The sequence below is a fragment of the Rhinopithecus bieti genome, unplaced genomic scaffold (assembly GCF_001698545.2).
Source record: "Rhinopithecus bieti isolate Rb0 unplaced genomic scaffold, ASM169854v2 scaffold_32982, whole genome shotgun sequence".
In the NCBI taxonomy this organism is placed as follows: domain Eukaryota; kingdom Metazoa; phylum Chordata; class Mammalia; order Primates; family Cercopithecidae; genus Rhinopithecus; species Rhinopithecus bieti.
Genome location: NW_016814002.1, coordinates 485,342 through 499,705, shown reverse-complemented (window position 1 = coordinate 499,705; position 14,364 = coordinate 485,342). Strand labels below are relative to the sequence as shown.

The 14,364-nt window shown below is 35.7% G+C and overlaps 1 long non-coding RNA gene across 1 annotated transcript in view; it reads right to left on the bottom strand.

Moving 5' to 3' along the window:
* Positions 1 to 978: 978 nt before the first annotated feature.
* Positions 979 to 14,364, bottom strand: part of LOC108513546 (uncharacterized) — a 333,457-nt gene continuing 320,071 nt past the window's right edge. The window contains exons 3-4 of the long non-coding RNA XR_001880929.1: positions 3,507 to 3,623; positions 979 to 1,041 (exon numbers count right to left, since the gene is read on the bottom strand). This is a non-coding gene — a long non-coding RNA (uncharacterized LOC108513546). The remainder of the gene's footprint in view (positions 1,042 to 3,506; positions 3,624 to 14,364) is intronic.

The following is a 14,364-nucleotide window of genomic DNA, read 5'->3' as shown; positions in this document are numbered from 1 at the left end:
CAAAAAGAAATCATTCAAAACATCCAAGCAGTGAAAAGTAAACTAAATATCTGGGGCTTATCATTCTGCCAATCATGATGAGTCACAGAACACAGACTACAAGCATAATTAATTCAAATACAACCATTTATGAATAGATTAATTTAGCAAGCATGAAAGAGGCAAAAATCAGTTCAAAATTATCAAGTTTGTCTGTAACCCAAACAACAGCATTTTCCAAACAAATTGCTGATGCATGAAGATATTATCACTTGTGGCTGGATGACTGGCTTTAGTACCCCTATAATGATAAACCCGCTGTCTCGGAGGACAGATAGGAACTAGTCTCTGCTGTCAAACTGTCACAGAATTATTAAATATGGAGAGGAAAAATGACCCAAACAGTATGTAATGAGCTCTCTTTTCATTCTCACTACAAAAGCACATCTGTGGATTGTTAATGACTCTGAAATGGATAAACCAAATTGATGAGAAAGAAAAACAACTCTCAGGGATAGGGAAAGGGAAAATCAACACACATAATGTTTATAAAACATAATTTTAAATATAAGGGCTTATGAAAGTACTGTGAAATACTATAAAATGGCATAAAAATGTAAGCTATTAGTACTCATTTTCATATTGCTTTCCTTTACGCTTTTAATATAAATCATTAACCTTTTAAATATATAGGAAGAAACAAGACCTAGTCACAAATATTCCATGTTTATGACTTTTATGAGGTGGCACTGCAATGCCTGTCTGGTAATTTCTATTCTATTGGATGAGTTTTTACTAAACACGCCCTGTGGGCTGCATGCAGTGACTTGAGTATGTGTTGGCTCTCAGGATCTCAGCTCTCACGGATTCTGTAGCTAGTCCTGTCGACTGACTCGTCATTTCTAGCTTCACTGTCCCAAAAGATCCACTTGCCCCAGGATGCCCATGAAAGCCACACTTCATTTCAAAGTGATGACTCAAGCATTGGAATCCTTTAAGCACAGGTATTGACTTACTGATCTTTGTTCCTCAGTGCCTGGTATTGTGCAAGTCTTCAATAACCTTAAAATAAGATGAATGGCATTCAAAGGAAACAGAATAACTTATTCAGAGGGATGTCAAACAGATACAAGCACGTTAAAAAAATTATCACAGTATGAACCCATTCACTAGAGCCACCATTTTATTTGGGAGTATTTAATGATTCTGAGTATATTGTTCTTTAGAAAGTTCAGATTTGGAGAAATTTGATTTGTGTTTTAATACATAAAAAAGAAAACAGTGAATCAATAGGAGACTGGGAATACTGCTTGGTTTAAGGACAAATACAAGTCTGAAAACCGTCAATAATCTTGCCATTATTATAGCAGTCAACAACCTTGCTTCTTCTCAGGGCGGTATAAGTTAGGTAAATTATGAATGTAGCAAGGTATTAGAAAGGAAAAGAACCAATATTTTTTAAAATAGCACTATATAATTCTGGAGGGGGAAATCACCGTTAATATGCAGATCATGACCTCTGAGTTACAAAGAGAACTGCTCTAAACAGCATTCTACACAAAGGGTTTGTTTGACACAAATACATATTCCAAGTAGTAGTGAAGAGCCATTTGGCACATGATTTGACTATTTCACACTAGGTAAAGACACTAACAAGAAAAATAAATGAAAAGTCATTAGAGAAAAAATTAAACAGCATATATAGTTGATATACAATCATGCTTCGCTTACCAACAGGAGTATGGTCTGAGAAATGACTCCTTAGGTGATTTCATCGTTATACAATCATAGGGTACACTTACACAAACCTAGATGATATAGCCTACTACACACCGAGACTATATGATACAGCCTATGGCTCCCAGGCTACAAACCTGTATAGCATGTTACATACTGAATATGCAAATAATTGTAACACAATGGTAAGTATGTAAACATAGAAAAGGCTCAGTAAAAATATAGTACAGGTTGAATCCCTAATCCAAGTTTTGAAATTCAAAATCCTCCAAAATCTAAAACTTTGTGTGCCAACATGATGTCACAAGTGGAAAATTCCACACCTTATCTCATGTGACAGGCCACAGCCAAAACACAATAAAAACTTTGTTTCATGCACAAAATTATTTAAAATATTGCATAATATTATGCTCATGTTATGTGTATAAGGTATATATAAAACATAAATGAATTTTGTGCTTAGACTTGGGCCCCATCTCCAAATTATATCATTTTGTACATGCAAATATTTCAAAATCTGAAAAAAAGATCTAAAATCCAAATCATGTCTGGTCTCAAGCATTTTGGGTAAGGGATACTCAATCTGTATTATAATCTTATAGGACCACTGTCATATACATGTTCCATCATTGACCAAAGCATCACTATGCAGTACATGAAAGTACTTTCACTGAAACCATTATGAACAATATAGGATGCGATATTATATTGATAAAGAAAAATACTGTTTTAATATATTAGTGTTTACTACTAGTCCTCAAATTTAAACATACCTTTACAGTATTTAAAATACTTAAAATTTTAAAATATAACACACTATTCTCCATTCACACACATCCACAGGAAATTCACTGTTAGACAACCTGTCTATATATAACCCATAGTATCCCATAGGTTGTATTATAAATTTCCATTCATGTTTTCTCCAGTGCTAAAATAAAAACCAAAACCAGCTTCACTTTTACATAAAATGTATTCACAGATCTCAGCAGTATCATAAGAACTGGGTGAATGCGATAATCGACAAATTGGCATCTCAGTTTCCAGGTCAATGCACACCTGAATGATGCAATGAAACCCTCTACCTCAATCCTCAGGCCCTGAAGATTATGGGATAAAAGAGCTATGACATTGACCAGCTTCTCTCTAAGTATTTTATCCCATACCACACCACCCAGTTGGTCGAATGACTAAGCAACAAGGTCAATCAAATGCAATACTTCTCTCTATTAAAATATAATGGAAATTTTGACCATTCCACATTCAAAGAGCAAATACATTCTCACACTGACACCCAGATTTCGTTGGCTTTTCCTGAAAGCAAAGTGTGACAGATGCCTTGGCTGTAATTGCCAATCAGCCTTTACATGGCAGCTGAAAACACAATACATCACTTTGATCTCCTTTGCTCTAAACACATCCACAATCAAGAAACCTGAACAAGGAATAAGAAATTGGCATCCCCTTTCCAGGAGCTGTCACTCTGCGGCACTTAAATGCTATAATGTATATTTTGCTCATATTTTTATTTCCCTTTCTGATACACTCTGTCAAAGACTTGAATAAACATGTATGTAATATGTATGCAATACACTATGTATATAATATATATATTTGCATACATTTGGAGACATATTTGGAAAGCATGTTTTTATTGCCATGTACAAAATCTGAACTCAAGCACATTTAATTAAGTACCACCACTGCCATTTCCTTTTCCATTTATACACTGGATTAAAACAAGATGTCTCATCTGATTTTGAAACAGTATTCAAAACAGTTGTACTCACATTTTGCAGGCAGGTCATAGCCACATGTGATTTTTGCATGTCCAGTATCACAGCCATTCAGGCTACGACATTCAGCTAGCAAACAGGGGCCGGCTGCTCTATGAATACAGCCATCCACTAAGGGAGAAAGAAGAAAGTTAGCTTATATTTGGTATTTGGAAATAAATGTAAAGTTCAAGATGGGAAGAGGAAAAGAACTCAATTTGTTCTTCCTGTAAATAACCATAGCCCATGGAAGAAAACCTAGGGTATTCAATGTTTCAAACACTAGCTTATCTATGTGTGTGTGTGTGTGTGTGTGTGTGTGTGTGTGTGTGTGTGTGTGTGTGTGTTTATGTGGTGAACAGAGGTAGAAGGGTTATAGAAGTTGTGTGCTAGTTAAACAACAGGTTCTCTGGGGTGGGAGAATCCTTGATATGTAGCATTTTCCCATTTCAATGGTATAATCCCTTTCCCCATATCCAATTTTAAGCTATTAACTTGATGTCACCGAACACAGGGTTGAGAAGAAATGCTCACAATTGTCTCTCCCTCCCGAGCTGGTATGTGTTGCCTCTAACACACCACAGGTTAGAGAAGAAAAAAGGTCAGGAAGAAACCTAGAAAGGTACTCTGAAACATTTGTGCTCACCTCAAAACTGAAGGAATAGAATTAAAGCTACCAAAATCAAAACTAAACCTTTGAGCAACTTCTCCCTGCAACAGAATGACACAAACATGACTGTGTTTCTGCAGGGTGTCTGACTGGGTGCTATGCAAAGGTAGATTCGGTCTTGCTTAACACCCATAAGACCACCCCTTACTCTCCCTTGGCGGGGCCTGAAGCAGAACTTCTGTGCTGCTCTGACTCTGACAGAGGGGCAGGCTTTATGCCTGTGACCAGCTTCAGGTCTCATCAGCTCTCTGGCTTTACATCTGGGACCCTTTCACATTGAGGCATCACAAATTACCTTTTGAGAGCACAAATTTGATGTCACTGGAAATTAATGCTCTCTGTGTGTGAGTACACAGGTGGAAGGGTACAAGACTAAAAGATCACAGACACATAAATTAGGAAACTGAGAATTTGGGGTTTTAGTTGTTATTGAATGGGCCCCTTGGACAGAAAAAAAAAAGCAAGATTGTAAAATAAAGGCAAAGAGAGAGTAATAGCAACTGGGATGTGAAAATAGAATATTAGAAGTCTGAAGACTTCTCCTTCTCTCCACAGTTCGTAACACCATGTAATTGATCTTTGCTCTTTATTATTATTATCATTACTATTATTTTAGAGGAAGCTGGATATGGGACAGGCTCTTGGCACTAAGGGAAATATAACTTGTCTAATGTCCAGGTTGACTTCTGCTGCCACTGCACGGCAGGGAGGCATCACTTTTGGCCTCGCAAGTGTCATAGGGAAACAAGATCATCTGGGCTTTATTACTTCACCACTTGCACATCACCAAAGTTTGACAATGAACCTCAACCTCAAAGACACTCACAACAAAATTAATTCACTCCAGACTACACTACACTGCATAGTTCACAAAATCTAGGTTGAAATCGAGACTTTAACATTTACCAGATACACGATGCTCCAACCACTGGTTTTCTTGTAAGTCCTTGTCAATAATGGTAGTATCTCACATAGTTACAAAGTTGTGCATTAAATTTGAATAATTTTGTGCATGGAAGGCATTCAGCCTAGTGTCTAGTACAGTGTTATGTGTCCTCTTGGTGGTAGTTATCTTAAGTACTCTAAATCAAAATTTTGTGTAAATTTTGAAATAATTCTTCTTTATTTAAAAAGAAGAAATATAGAGCAGCAAGAAAAACCACTCTTTTCTCACTGTTTATGCACACATGCTGAAACATAAAATTTTTTCTCTTACAAAGAAATATTAATATATTGTTAAAATTCTTTCAATTAGCAGTTTTACTTTTTAAATTTATTACATGAAATTATTAACGTAAGTGCAAAATATATGTACACAAGGATATCACAGTTGTTTACAATAGTGAAAATTGGATCTACTCAGATGTCCACCAACAGGAGCTGGTGAAATAAATAAAAGCCCATCAATGCCATAGACTGTATAAAAGCACTTAAAATGAATAGACCAGCTATAGGTAAACAGAGTCCTTCACATGAAAAGATTTCTCAGTGAAAATGCCAGGTTTAGAAAAGTATATATAGCATGGTTACCATTTTGTTTACAACATTATACACACAGACATATACATATATATATGTACTGAATATACATATATAGGGTATATATATGTAATGTAATGTATATATGTAATGTGTATATATATTCAGTACACACACATATATATGTACTGAAAATACATGCACCTTTGGTGATATGATTATGAGATGGGAAACAGAGGGTGAGATTACTGTATAGGGAAAAAATTATATCCTAATTTCTTTATATATGAAAATTTTTTACAAGAGCTTAAAGAAAAGTATTTTAAAGAAAACAGTTTTTTCTTGGCAAAGAGATAGTTACTTTGAAATAGATAATGAAAATAGAATTTTCTAGTATACTTAATCATATGCTGTCAAATATTATCTGCATTATTTAGATTGCACCTTAATGCAGTTTGCAGATACCTAATTCTCAAAATTTTCATGATTATCCCACTATTCCTGACTGCATTCAGGCAATGAAAGTCTGGCTGAAGAGCTATTTAATAATAATGAATACAGCTTAAATGTACCAGATGCATCAATGTGCTGTGCACTGCGCTGAGGACAACCTTATAAGGTAAATACTAATTTTATCATCTCCATTTCATAGGATCTTAGAAGAGGTTAGTAACTTGCCTACATTCACAGAGTACTCACAATGTGATTTAAAATCCTAGATTTGTCTGATGCTGCAACCATGCTCTTAACCGTTATAAATCACTGTCTTCTCAATTCCTGCATGTGGCATATCGAAGCACTATATATTACATTACTTTTAAATTCCCATCCATTGTATTTATGATTTATAATGTACACACAATCAAATATATGGATTTTAAGTGTGCAGCTTTGACAAGTTTTAACAACTGTGTGCATTTATGTAACCATGATGCTAATAAAGATACAAAACCTTTCCATCAACCCAAAAAGCTACCTTGTGCCCTTTCCATTCAGTTCCCCTCCCCATCCAGAGGGAGTTCCTGTTCTGACTTTGACCATCAGAACTGTTTTACCTGCTATATAACTTCAAATTTTATATACAGATAGAGAGACTGCCTTCTTTCACACCACATATTAAATATTTCTGAGATTCATTTGTGTTGTATGTATTTAGACTTCATTCCTTTTTATTTCTAATACTCTATTGTTGACTATGCTGTAATTTCTTTATCCATTCATCTGTGAATAGACATTAGATTTCTAGTTTTTAGCTATTATAAATCAATCTGCATACTTGTATAAACCATCGTGTAGCTATATGTTTTCATTTCCATTGGACAAATATCAATGAGTGAAATTACTAAGTAAGTATATATTTATTTTATAAAGAACATAACAGTTTTCCCAAGTGATTACCATGTTACACATAACCCCAGCAATGTAGCAGAGTTCAAATTTTGGCAATCCCTTGGTGTTGTTGGCCTTTTTAATGCTGATAATTCTAATGATTATAAAGGAGTATTCAATGCACATTTCCCTGATAATTAATGAGGTTAGATATCTTACCAAATGTATAATGGCCATTCATAGATCTTATTTTTGGAAGTGTCTGCTCATGTCTTTTGCTAATTTTTGTTGTCTTTTCATGACTGGGTTGTGATAAATCTGTTATTAATTCCATTCCAATTTTTAAAATTTCAAATATTTCATTTTTTTTCTTAAAATTTCCATTTGGTTCTTCTTCTTACTGTTTTCCTATGACTCCTGAAATTTCCCATCTCCTCACCCATTCTATTTATCTAGTCACATAAATTCCTTAACAGATTTGACATAGTTATTTTAATGTCCCTATGTGCCAATTCCATTATCTAGGTCAGCTATGGATCTGTGTGTATTGACTCATTTTTCATTTGACTCTGGGATACATTTTCTTATTTCTTTGCATGTCTAGTAAATTACTGATGGCATATCGAAACTTGTGTATAGTATGGTAGAGGCTTTAGATTCTATTATCTTCTATGATCTTAGAAGATTCTATTGTCTTAGAAGTTGGTTCTAGCAGGCAGGTAAAATACTGTCAGGTAATATGGAAGCTTTGTTAAGGTGGGTCTATTTCAGTTTTTCCTTTAGTTCGACGGTAAATCCCTTGGTCCCAGGATGTAGTCTTTACTCCTATCACATGGCCCTTCTGGAGTTTCAATGGAAAACCCAAGATGTTAGCCAAGCCCCCTCTAACTTGGGGAGAACTAAAATTCCAAATTCTATAGACACACAGTTAAGAAGCTGCTGAATTATTTGTTCAGTTATTTACATCTTCTAGCTTTCATTTTCTTCCTAGGCTTCTTAGACTCTTTCTCTGCATATGTATAGATGCAACCAAGGATTAAAGAGGGATTTATTTGTAGATTTTGGGCTCCTTCATCTGTGACTCTCTCCTTTCTGGCATCTCCTCCTCAATTCCTATTCTGACAATCCTGAATTCAGTCCTGTGGTTTCCCATGTCAATGAACTATTGCTTTCTATTTCAGCCCTCTCAGCCATTTACCACATGAGTTAAGGAGCACCCTCAGGGTCCAAGTCACGTGATCTCTTAAATGTGGATCTCACTCAGTGTGGTTTCCTTATTTCACAAATAGAATCTTTAGTTTCGGCCTATTTTAGTTACTTGGTAGTGCCAATAAACAATTTCTGTTTTTTAATATTTTGTCAAGAATTTAGAATTACTATTGGTACAAAGGTCATCTGATACATGTTAGTCTGTCATTATAGAACAGTGGAACTATATACCACATTTTCAATTAGTTAAAACATGATCTCCTATTATTTCAGAGCTATATTTGTGGCCCTTGAAAAGAAAAAGTGTGTGGGAGAAAAGGGCAATGGTAATATTAATTGTATCAATTCCATGCTCAAAAGTATGTCTTTCAAAGGCAAAAGGTAATATCCCTATAAGTACAAACTCAATATAAGAGTTTAAAATTCTCTAATCTATTGTCAATTCTGTTGCTAGACTTATATTTCTAAAATGTGAGTCTGATCTTAACTACTTCCCAAAGTCATGTTTGTTGTTCTTCATATCTTACATTGTAAAATACTAATTCCAAATTATGGTATTTAGACTCTTCATAAATGTTGTTCCAACTTTTCCTCACAACCTTCATATCATCTTACACTTTCTCCCTTCACATCCTCTGATTTGGCCACACCCATGACCCTGCTATTCTCTAAAGGCACCATGACTTCCTTTGCAAGGTACCCTCTACCCAGGCTTTCTATTCCCTCCCCTTTTCTGCCTAGCAAGGTCTTTCCAATTTTTCAATTTCTAGTTCAAATGTTTTCTCTTTTAAGAAACCATTCACAAGTGGACAAAATAAACGTCTCTTTATGTTCCCATAATATTCTGGTTTGCACCCTTATTGTCATATTTATAAACTGTGTTATAGCTATTACATAAACACAACAGAATGCTTATATGCTAAAAGTCTGTTTTCCTCCTTAGTCTCAGTTCCTTGAAGAAACAGGAGGTGGCTTATTCTTTTGTATATCCCCATCTATCTTAATAAATGACTCTGTAACTGCTTAATACAGTTGATTTTGATTCAATTAAATTTGGGAAGAAAAGTAATGTAGCTTTTTTTTTTTTTTCTTTCTGACAATACTTAGGAAATGGTTAGGTCACTCAAATCCAAGGAATTAGAAAGTAAAAAGTAAAGTCAAATACACAGCCAGTGTTGTCATCACAAATCTGGTGATGAGGTTCTATATTAGAAGTGTTATAATTCATTGAATCTGAAAGTTCACCCCCTTCTCCGCTCACGTCTAGTGCAATCCGCAGAAAACCTTGCCTTTTGGTTTCACGAAGGGTCAGAATAAAAAGACAGCAGGCTAAATAGTGGCAAGATGTGGAATATAACACAGTAGCACTTCTCACATCCATCCTGGGGAGGCAGATGGGGAGGAGACCCATGGTTTGCACTCGGGCTGACATAGATCGTCTAAATCTAATCACTACTAAAAAAGAAAAGCACCCAAGATCAGAAATCTAAAAGAGGAAAAAAAAAAAAGTGGAATACAATCTTCTACAGAGCAATAGGACTATCTATGCTTCTTATCATACCAAAAATATATATCCTATAGGAAAAAAGACAACTAAGCTCCATGAGTAAATAGAACAACAATATATAGAATTTTTCAAGACCACTGTGGCTAGACTGCTGTTTGTTCACCAAAGCCCATTCGGTTTTCTTCCTGGGCTACTTTAGCAAGACAGTACTTCCCAACCACTCTTGTAATTTTATGGGGTTGTGAGACTGAGTCCTGTTTAAAGAGTATGAGTAAAAGTGATATAATGATTTCTACATCCAGTCCATAAAAATCCTGCACAAGGTCCTCCACATGACCTTCCATTGTCTGCAGGCTGAATGCAGGGGCTCAGGCAGGACACCAATGACCCAGGAGATGGTGCAGCAAGCAGACAAAAAGTGCCTGAGTCCCTAAATGACTGTGTGGAACAGAGCTCCACTCCCACTTCCCACACTAGACTGTGAATCAGGTGATAAACCTTTATTATGTAGAACCACTACAATTTGGAATGTTTGCAACACCAGTTTGCCTTAACGAATACATTCATTTCTGTTGTAAATATCATGATGGCAATTTTTGTTCCACTGAATCACTGTTATTTTTTTAAACTTGTGCCAAAAAATCAGCTTTTATTACTAGAATGAATATGCTGGCCAAGCTCATTCCTCTAGGTATGTCTCAGAGTCCTTAATCATGCTGGAATCTGAAGACTCGGTGAGTACCCAAAGCCAAGCTCTCCCACTCATTCAAATAGTTATTCTCCTCCTCAGTGACTGAAACCAGACTAACAGAAGATTAAAGCAGAGACTTATTAAAGACTGCCTGTGGTAAGGTCAGCTAGTATTCAGGTGAACACTGAGGTCACTCACAGGGCTGCTCTTCGTCAGGACCGAGGGGAGTCTAGCTGCAGCTCCTTCTAAAGGCTAGGCTTTCTGCTTTACTGACATACCTGTCATTTACCATCCTGACAAGAAGGCCAAAATGCTTGCAGGCAGATGGTTAACTAAGGCAAGGACTTATTTTCTCCAATTATCTAGCAAAGGGTAAATTCAGAGGACTTCAGTCTATTAATTAGGCCATCTTGGTTAGCTTTCCTTAGACTATAGGGTAAAGAATTCCACTGTCTGAGAGTGGGATAGAAAGATAAGTTTCAGTTATGCTTGAGGGGAACTGTTGTCACTTTTGTTCATATTACCTTGGGGCTTAGAGTTTGAAGATGTTATAGAATAGTCTTATTCCACTGTTTAGATAGCTAAAATAAAGGCAAAAGAAATAGGGCATGAAACCACCTCAATTTTTTTTTTTTAACTTAAGATTTATTTTGCCCCAGAGAGTCCAATCTGCCTCTCTGGCATTCCTCAGGTAAAGCTCCTCATTTTATAAGCAAATGAACAAGTTGATCCTGAAAAGAGAAAAAGCAAGCTGCAAAGCATTGAACAGAAACTTATCAGGTACTGTACAGTAGTGAATGTAGAGCTACCAGAAAATAAACATAAAATAGAGCCAAGACAAAGTTCTAAATACAGGTTTTGAAAAACACTAAATGCACCATTTACTGAAATCCAGTTATTTTAGAAATTGGCCCTGTGGTAGTTTTATTTCTATGGGATCNATCCAGTTATTTTAGAAATTGGCCCTGTGGTAGTTTTTATTTCTATGGGATCAGTGGTGATATCCTCTTTATCGTTTTTTATTATATCTATTTGATTCTTCTCTCTTTTCTTCTTTATTAGTCTGGCTAGTGGTCTATCTATTTTGTTAATCTTTTCAAAAATCCAGCTCCTGGAATCATTGATTTTTTGAAGAGTTTTTTGTGACTCTATCTCCTTCAGTTCTGTTCTGATCTTAGTTATTTCTTGTCTTCTGCGAGCTTTTAAATTTGCTTGCTCTTTTCTAGTTCTTTTAATTGTGATGTTAGGGTGTTGATTTTAGATCCTTCTCACTTTCTCCTGTGGGCATTTAGTGCTATAAATTTCCCGCTAAACACCGCTTTAGCTGTGTCCCAGAGATTCTGGTACGTTGTATCTTTGTTCTTATTGGTTTCAAAGAACTTATTTATTTCTGCCTTAACTTCGTTGTGTACCCAGTAGTCATTCAGGAACAGGTTGTTCAGTTTCCATGTAGTTGTGTGGCTTTGAGTGCGTTTCTTAATCCTGAGTTCTAATTTGATTGCACTGTGGTCTGAGAGACAGTTTGTTATGATTTCTGTTCTTTTGCATTTGCTGAGGAGTATTTTACTTCCAATTATGTGGAATAAGTGTGTTGTGGATATATGTTAGAATAAGTGTGATGTGGTGCTGAGAAGAATGTATATTCTATTGATTTGGGGTGGAGAGTTCTGTAGATGTCTATTAGGTCCATTTGGTCCAGAGCCGAGTTCAAGTCCTGAATATCCTTGTTAATTTTCTGTTATCGTTGATCTGTCTAATATTGACAGCGGGGTGTTAAAGTCTCCCACTATTGTTGTGTAGGAGTCTAAGTCTCTTTGTAGGTCTCTAAGAACTTGCTTTATGAATCTTGGTACACCTGTATCGGGTGCATATATATTTAGGATAGTTAGCTCTTCTTGTTGCATTGATCCCTTTACCATTACGTAATGCCCTTGTCTTTTTTTTTTATCTTTGTTGGTTTAAAGTCTGTTTTATCAGAGACTAGGATTGCAACCCCTGCTATTTTTTTGGCTTTCTATTTGCTTGGTAAATCTTCCTCCATCCCTTTATTTTGAGCCTATGTGTGTCTTTGCACATGAGACGGGTCTACTGAATACAGCACACCAAAGGGTCTTGACTCTTTATCCAATTTGCCAGTCTCTGTCTTTTAATTGGGGCATTTAGCCTGTTTATATTTAAGGTTAATATTGTTACGTGTGAATTTGATCCTGTCATTATGATGCTAGCTGGTTATTTTGTCCATTTGTTGATGCAGTTTCTTCATAGTGTTGATGGTCTTTACAATTCGGTATATTTTTGCAGTGGCTGGTACTGGTTTTTCCTTTTCATATTTAGTGCTTCCTTCATGAGCTCTTATAAGGCAGGCCTGGTGGTGACAAAATCTCTCAGCCTCTGCTTGTCTTTAAAGGATTTTATTTATCCATCACTTATGAAGCTTAGTTTGGCTGGATATGAGATTCTGGGTTGAAAATTCTTTTCTATAAGAATGTTGAATATTGGCCCTCACTCTCTTCTGGGTTGTAGGGTTTCTTCAGAGAGATCTGCTGTTAGTCTGATGGGCTTCCCTTAGTGGGTAACCTGACCTTTCTCTCTGGTTGCCCTTAACATTTTTTCCTTCATTTCAACTTTGGTAAATCTGACAATTATGTGTCTTGGGGTTGCTCTTCTCGAGGAGTATCTTTATGGTGTTCTCTGTATTTCCTGAATTTGAATGTTGGCCTGTCTTTCTAGTTTGGGGAAGTGTTCCTGGATAATATTCTGAAGAGTGCTTTCCAACTTGGTTCCATTCTCCCTATCACTTTCAGGTGCACTGATCAAATGTAGGTTTGGTCTTTGTCTCCTTCTTCTCTTACAAAGATAATTTTCTAAATAGTTTTTAGCAAGGGAGATTTTGGAGTTCTTGGAATTTCACAGGGATATTCTGGAGTTCTTGGATTTTCACATATTTATTTAATCTTTTTTTGTAAATAAAAGATGGTAATTTAATCTAAAAGCAGCTGCATAAATCATATTAGGCTAAAAAGTAAGAGGCTTCTCTCATTGAATATGTATCTCTCAGAAGCCCCAGAGGATACAACATGGTTCTTTAAAAATCAAATCAACATAATTTTGTTAAACAACTACCTTGCACAAAGCATTCTGCATGAAGCTGTGGGAAAATCAAATAATCATATTAACAACAACAATAATACTAATGTCACATATTTTGAAGATGTGCTGTGTGCCTACTGGTGTGCTAAGTGACTTGTAAGCTTTCATTTTTTAAGAGGTAGTGTTATGAAGTAGAAAGAGGATGGTTAAGGTGTCAGACGCAGATATTTGAATCCTAGTGCCACCATTTAAATCTCTTTTTCTTGATTTTCTCATCTGTAAAATGGGATCCCTCATAGGAACCCCCCCCCACCGACTCAAAATTATAGGATTTTCATGAGTAAATTGACAAGCACTTTGAATAATGCCTGGCACGTAGCAAGTATGCAATAAATTTTGGCTATAATATCTCATTTAATCATGAAAAATCATGATAAAAATTTTGAAAGGAAGAATTCATTAGGATCACTACTTAATAAATAAAGAAGTGGAAGTTAAGTAATCACTGCAAGATCATGTATAAGCTGAGGTCGGAGCCCATGTTTGCCTGAACTTAAAGTCTGTTATAAATCCCTACTCTCTTCTACCTCCATTCATGCAGAGAAGAAAGGAAATATAAGCCATGGTCTCTTTCCTTGGGACCCAAATGAATAGGGCAGAAAAGCTCAGAATTATGTTTTCATTGAAATTAAAAGTAATTTACAATATACCAAATACCTGAGTATGGAGAATACATCTTGTAATAGACTGACAAAAATTTAAGGAACGTGTCACATATTAATGCATTACATTTTATAAAGTACTTTGACAAAATTATCACAAATTTAATTTGCAAAATATTTCGCAGGGTGGTCTTGAGCTTTATCACCTTTTCCTTTTGGTTTTTTTTTTTTTTTTT